The following is a 7608-nucleotide window of genomic DNA, read 5'->3' on the forward strand; positions in this document are numbered from 1 at the left end:
TGATTTCTACCAATTTCCTATATTTTATAATAGTTTCCTATATTTTTATCTTCCATATTAATAAGTAATTCTAACCATTACTAAAAGAAATAATTAAGAAAGTAATTATAAATTGAATGAAACTAAATTCAACAAAAAAATAATTCTAGGCATCATGTAAGTAAGTTTCCATGCCATTTTCCAATAATTTCAATGATTTCTACCAATTCATTTTTTATTTTCTAATTTCTAGTTGCTGACATCATCATGGGGCTTGCTGACGTCAATGATCGGGGTGGGGGTTGGGGGTTACGTATGCAGACGAAGGGCCGAGGGTGCGGCGTGGTGGGGGTGGAGGTCGGAGTGTGGGGTCCTTGCGGCGGCCGACGGTGGTGGAGGCTAGAGCGTGGAGTCCAGGATAAGGGCAGAGGCGGTCAGGCCGTGGGCGGCCGGCGCATGGCGAGGACGGGGGTGAAGCGCGGTGGAGCATGGGGGGCAGCCGACCGGGACGGAGCGACGGTCGGCATCGGGGAGCCTAGAATCGTGCGAGGCGGAGTGCATCGCGGTGTCGGGGAAGCTCTGGGTACGGCCGAACATCGAGGATGCCGAGGAGGAGCCGGGGCCGCGTCCGGCGAGGAAGGGGGCCAGTTGGTCGGGGTGGCGGGAGGCACGAATGTCGAGGAGCAGCGCTCCGTGCAGCGGGGCGGAGTGCGCCGTGATGCCGTGGAGCGCCGGGCGCGGCCGGACGTCGAGGAGGAGCCGGGGCAGCGGGCGACGGTGGTTGACGACGGCGGGGGCGGCGGTGTTGGAGAAGATGAGGGGTGGGTTTTATGTAGGTTAGGCCAGATTAGTACCGGTTTGAGGCCTTGCCCGGTACAAAATGGCTTTTAGTACCGGACAAAGCTGCTGCCCTGTACTAAATTGTGTCATTTAGTACCGGGCAAGGCCACCGCGCGGTACTAAAGACCATCTCAAAGCTAACAAGGCATTGGACCACATCATTCTGTAGCTTTATTAGATTGTTTGGATCGATTGCCTTCTGCGAAATTTCATTGAGGAATGCACATAGTTTTACGATTGCCAATCTCAAATTCTCTGGTAGAATACCCCTTAGTGCAACCGGAAGCAACTGTGTCATTAGGACGTGGCAGTCATGTGACTTTAGGTTTGTGAATTTCTGCTATTTCACATTTATTATTCCCTGTATATTAAAGGAGTACGCGCGCGGACGGGACCTTCATCCTATTCAAGCAAACAAGCATGCTTTCTTTCTCCTCTTTGCTGAGAGTGTAGCTGGCAGGACATAAGTAGTGTTGTCCATTCTCTCCTTTTTCCGGATGTAGGTCCTCTTGTTTTTCCGTACATTTCAAGTCCTGCCTTGCTTCCAATGTATCCTTTGGTACCCCATAAACACCGAGGAAGCCTAGCAGGTTCACGCAAAGATTCTTCGTCAGGTGTATCACATCAATTGCATTGTGGACCTCTAGAACTTCCCAATAATGTAGCTCCCATAATATAGACTTCTTCTTCCACATGGCTGCACGTCCGTTATCGTCATTCAGAATAGGTTGGCTACAAGAACCCTTACCAAAGACTATCTTCACATCCTTTATCATAGAAAATACATGCTTTTCCATTACAGTGCAAAGGCTTAGCACGAGTGTCGTGCTCCCCTTTAAAATGCTTTCCTTTCTTTGTTAAAGGTGGTTCGCAGGAAGAAATCAACGATGGCTCATATACACCACCTTCCGATAGTGTTTCAAATACATGCTATCGGTTTCATCTAGACAGTGGGTGCACACCCGATATCCCTTGTTCGTCTGTCCTGATAGGTTACTAAGTGCAGGCTAATCATTGATAGTTATAAAAAGCAATGCTCTGAGAATGAAAGTATCTTGTTTGTCCTCATCCCACACAGGTACACCTTCTTCCTTCCAGAGCAGTAAAAGTTCATCAACCAACGGTCTTAGGTACACATCAATGTCGTTGCCAAGTTGTTTTGGGCCTTATATAAGGACTAGCATCATGATGAACTTGCGCTTCATGCACAACCAAGAAGGAAGGTTGAAGATACATAGGGTCACAGGCCATGTACTATGAGCACTACCGAACTCACCAAATCGATTCATTCCATCAATGCTTAAACCAAACCTTATGTTCCTTGCGTCCTTCCCAAAGTCTAGAAATTCTCTGTCAATGTCTCTCCACTGGGAACCATCTGCGTGGTGTCTCAGCTTCTCATCTTGCTTACGTTCTTCTTTGTGCCATCGCATCAACTTAGCATGCGCCTTATTTCTGAACAAGCGCTTCAAATGTGGTATTACAGGAAAATACCATACCAAGCTACTATCCAGATGAACCCTAGACAACACTTAGGACTATACGCCAGCGGAAGCATCCTGCAAAGGCCAACACCACAGGCAACGTTGGGTGTGGAAGCAACCTCCTACTCGATATCCTCGATGATGAAATTTGGATCTTCCTCTGAAGCAACAAAACAAGAGTGAGTAAAAAAGTACTCAACAAGTACAACCCCATCCACGGAGGAGGATACAATCAAGGATATGCATAGTATATATCAAGGATAAGGCTAAGGTTTATCTGTAATAAAGTTAGATTTTAACACATGCAAGGGTTTAGTTTGAAAGGGTTTTCGCAAAGCATTTCTTTAGTAACTGAATCATTAAGTGGGGTTGATCCCATACAAAGGATCCAAGTTTTAATACTATCAGACTCCCCGTTCGCAATAACTCATGGCACAACTGCCGAACACTTCCAAAATCCAACACACGCCGTGAAAACCATCCATCTCCCAAAAGCTAGTTATATGACCAAGCCATAACTCATCCAATGCCTTGGACATGGCTATTCGAATAGGTTTTAACTCTGTAGAGGTGTACACTTTACCCATAAGTAAGGTACCGCAGCACGATCACCTTAGTGTCAGTGTGGATCCTGTCAAAGCCATTACCCACCTTAGCTAAGCCTGACTAGCCAACACGGAAGCAATCAAGGGGTTACCAACCTACCAACAAGGTCTTAATCGGGACTTAAGTCACATAGACTTACTCCTTCTCCATGATTTCCCATTGCTCACCAGCTCTCCCGATGACTAACATATTAGCTAGTGGGATTTATGCTAAGCCGTTGCCGCATACAATGGTCAAGTGGTTGCACGATAAATTGGGTTAGGCAAGATAACACATCAACTCGGTCCTTAACCATGACAAGATGGATATCTCCCAACCTACTCAACCACAAAGGTACGAGCCCAAATTGGCATTTCACACAAGAAGCACCCATCCATCTCATCTAAGCGGTACGGGTCTTCGGGCTCTGGCTCGCGGTATTGGCCTTCAAGCTCCTCTTCGGGCTCCTCCTCGGTCACTCCACGATCTACGACACACACAAGGAAGCACATAATAAATAAAAGAAAATAAAGTTTTACCCATTGAGCTTGAAGAGAGGGAGTGAACTAAAAATAGAAAAGGAGGAGTTTTTTTAGAGGAACTGGTATATGATTCAGCGGAAATATATTTGAGAATGACATGGTCGAATTTGGGGTTCATTGGGGGGGGGATTTAGCGCATAAAATGTTGGAGAGAAGGTGTTTAGGGGCTAGTTTGAAAGGAGTTAGGGACCTTTCTGTAATTATTTTTGAGAGGGAGAGGGCTTCTGATGAAAAAGGGAAAAAGAGAGGTGGGAGGGCCTCGGTGTAAAAAGGGATAAGCGGAGGGGCAAAAAAGCAAAGCTGCCCTTTTCTTCTTCCTCGGGACAGAACAGGCACGGGAGGAATGGGAGGAAGCAGCTGCCCGGGGAGGGGTGGCACCGGGGCACGACGGCAGCCGAGAAGTGGGGGAAAATGGAGAGGAGGCTGAGGGTGTCCCATTCCCCTCCTGACCTTGGGCTGGGGCGGCTCGTGGAGGTGGTTCTATGGTGGCGGGCGGGAAGCAGCGGAGGTGGCTCTGGCGGCGGTGCTTGGGGGCATAGGAGCGAGGCGGAGTTGACCGGGGGAGCTCATGGTGGGGTGGAGAGCGGAGCGGAGGGCCTTTTATAGGCCGAAGGTGTAACAACCTAGCTTAATTAAGCCATGTTTAAATCTTAAACAAAGTCATTAGTACATAAAGGAGAACTTTGACAATAGTGAAGGCTGGTGAAAGGACACTTTTGCCCCTCACAAGCTAAAATGCTGTTCGAATAGTAACTTAAATTTTTGCTTAAGAAATTAAAAATCTGTCCAACTAAGAGTTGTAGAACTCAACTTTCCTGACAACTTTTATTTTGGTGTTTTTCTGAAATCTGAGCGGAAGACCTTCAAAAAAAAAACTCGAAGTACAAATCTGTGTCAGTTTAAGAAAAACAGATTAAGTCCCGACTTTGGGGCTCTGTATTTCAAAATTTATAATATAACCTCAAGCAGAGCTCTATACCAAAGTTTTAGAGCTTCGAGACCTTAACAACTTTAATTCAAGGAGTAAGTTCTAAATCTGCCCCGAAAGCCTTCAAAATCCAGGTCAAAGTCATCTAGGTTGGTCAACTCAGCCTAAGATTTTCAATCTAGACTAAGTCTAGAAATCAGATCAACTCTACATCTTGGTACGAGCTTATCTCTCAAAAGTTGAACCACACATTAGAAAAATCCATTATAAGAGTTTGAGAATGAAGCTTATACAACAACTTTGTCAATTGGACTCTAATCCAATTCGCCTCCAAAGCCTTTCAAAATCGAAGCTCAAGTCAGCCAAGCACCTTGAAAACAGCCAACTGGCTGATTTTCTCTAAGTCCCAAAAATCGGCGTTCCTTCAAACTTTGGAGCCTTGTACCTCCAAATCTATCACTAATTTGAACTCGGTTCAATTACAAAAGTTGAACTCTGGTCCGAGGACTACAACTTTTGTAAAGGGAGTTAATTTTATGCAATGCTATTCAAGAATCGGGAGATCTAGGTGCTTGAAGACTGGCCCTGCAAAATGATCTCGCGGACCCCTCGGCCAGAGCGCGCCCGAGTGTGTGTGCGTCACGCTTCGCTTGCTGGCTGCCCCGTGGTGCTAGTTCACCGGCGCCGCCCCGTCGCCCCGTCCCCGACCGTGACAAGCTAGGTCGACGCGCTAGCAGCCCCGACAAGCACACGGACGCCCTGCCCGCTGCCCCATCTTGTCTCCCCAGAGGCCTCGCCGGCCACGCCAGGCGCTCTGCCCGCAACCCTGCCACCGCCCCGGCCACTCCACGGCCGAAGCCGGTTGCCGCCGTGCCCGGTGCTGCCTTGCACCCCGCATGCAATCTGCCCTACCAGGATCTCCGGCCGCGCCCCGACGCCCCTCATCCTTCCCGTCAAGACCTGCCAGGTGCTCTGCCCGCTCACGGCCCGCAACGCCGCCGCCTCCACCAACTGTCGCACCGGCCGTGACAAATCCTCCCCCGCCTCGCAAGTAATATGGCCTAGCAAAGCTGCTCATCCCGCACACGCTTGCGACGCTTTGCCCGCACCTGTCGTCTCGCCTACCGCGCCCCTCTTTCCCCTCTGTCCGCCAGTGGCGTCGTCACCATTAATGGTCGTGACAGCATGCGCCCCGCTCTCCTCCGGCCCACCGGCCAGCCGCGAGTCCCCGTCACCTATATAAACCCCCAACGGCGCTACCGCGCTCCACTTCGCCTCTCTCCCCGCTCCAGCTAACCCTGTCCAGACCCTCACCCACTCGCCAAAGCTCCGCCGCCGCAAGCTCCTCTGCTTCGCGCTCAAACGCCACCGCGTGAGCTCACCGTGAAGTGCTCCCTTCCGCTCAACCCCGCACCTCATCGACACCACCAGCCGCTTCGCCTCCCTTTCACGCAGCTCTAGAGCCTGCTTGTTTCCCACGAAGAGCGCTGCCGCCGCCGGAACACCACCGGACTCTGCCGCCACCCGAAGCTTCCCACCCTTCCACCATTCCGCCCCGACCGAGCATCCCTGTCGCCCCAACCGCTTCAAACCAGCCCAAGGTGAGCCCATAAGCCCTCCCGGCCACTCACCGTTCCAAGGCCGCCAGTGCATCACTGGGATTTTGCCTGCCCGCCGCCATGCGCCGCCGAGTACCCAATTGCAATTGGGGAAGTTGAATCAGGGGCCTTAGTGCTAAAACTCAGGACCTTTGTACGATTAAACCCTAGACCTAGGGGTTAGATAGTAAGTTCGCCTCGGTTTTTCTTTTTATATCGGTAGAATATATTAACCTTGAAAAATTCACCAAAATTAGTAGAAAACTCACAAAAATATCAAACCAATTTTGCTAGACTCAGTATAAAGTGTAGTTTCTAATAAAAATACTTTTGGCACATGTCTCTGCTAGAATTAAGGGTATGAGTTTTAATTCTTGTTTAAGCTGTTTAAATCATAACAAATCATAGAAAAATGATAAAAAGTTAAATCCAACCCTCAAGTGTCTGTTTCAGATAGTAGAAGGTTGGAAAAATGATTTGGAGCCCAGATCAGATGTTTAATCATCTGTTTAAGTTTTGGCATGGAAATCTATGCTTGGTTTTGCCTTTTTGCATAACAATTAAATCAGAACTGCGAAAAATATGAAATGTTTTGGATTAAGTTAGTGGTGTAATGTACATTGTGGGAAAAATATGGAAACCCACCAGAAATAAATAAAGGTACCATTCTCCTATTTAGGGAACAAAAATAGGGTGAATGTATAAACAAAGATGCCCTTGACTAAAAATTGTGAAAAATTCATCAAAGGCTCTGTATTACCCTATAACTCACTGTTAATAATTCATGACCAGTTTCATTAAGTTTTCTACTATAATAATGTTTAAGTATAAGCTACCTTTAAGGTAATAAAGGTAATATTGGAAGAGATACAAAAGAACATTCAGAAATAGGATAACTTTCCGATCTAAGGTTTAATAAAGTTGAGGTCTATATATGTACACAATCGCCATCAAATCCACCCTCAGCGTGTACCACATCCCACCCTCCTTATGTGAATAAAGAAGAGTAAAACCTTCTTTAGGTGAATGTGGCCCTAATATAGCTTCTTCAACACTAACTCGTGTTTTACGCCCTATGAGCAAGTTGGGAATATTAACTTGATGCATTGCATTTCGTGTAGAGTTGAACCTCGCTGACGGGACTTACGAGCTTCACCCAGCGCCAAAAGAAGGAGCCGTAGCTGAGCTGCAGCCCATCGGAGCCGAGCCCGAGCACGCCGAAGACCCGTTCGCTACCTCCCCACGTGAAGGGAAGCCCCGGAGCATGATTTCCTATTTGTAAATAATTGCAATACAATTGATTGCTTTGCTTGCGCATTTACGTTCTAGGAGTTGATTGAAACCATAGATGCATGAATATAGTACCTTGATCTGAACACTAGTATGTTAAGTCGAGTAGTTGCAATGCTTAATAGGACTCGGTAAAAGTCGAGTGATTGACTGTCACTCGCGAGTTATAGGAGTTGTTTGCTTTCCTTTGGTTAGAACTATAAGGACGATGGACGGGGTAGGGCTTTGGGAACTATTTTGGTGGTCGGTGGATTGCCCCGTCTGTCTACATGAAATTGGACTAAGGTCAAGATGTGATAGTGTTCGTGATAAGTGTTTGAAAAGTACTAATCTCATACCTAGTATTGGGGAAGCCTAGTACC

The sequence above is a fragment of the Setaria italica genome, chromosome V (assembly GCF_000263155.2).
Source record: "Setaria italica strain Yugu1 chromosome V, Setaria_italica_v2.0, whole genome shotgun sequence".
NCBI lineage: Eukaryota > Viridiplantae > Streptophyta > Magnoliopsida > Poales > Poaceae > Setaria > Setaria italica.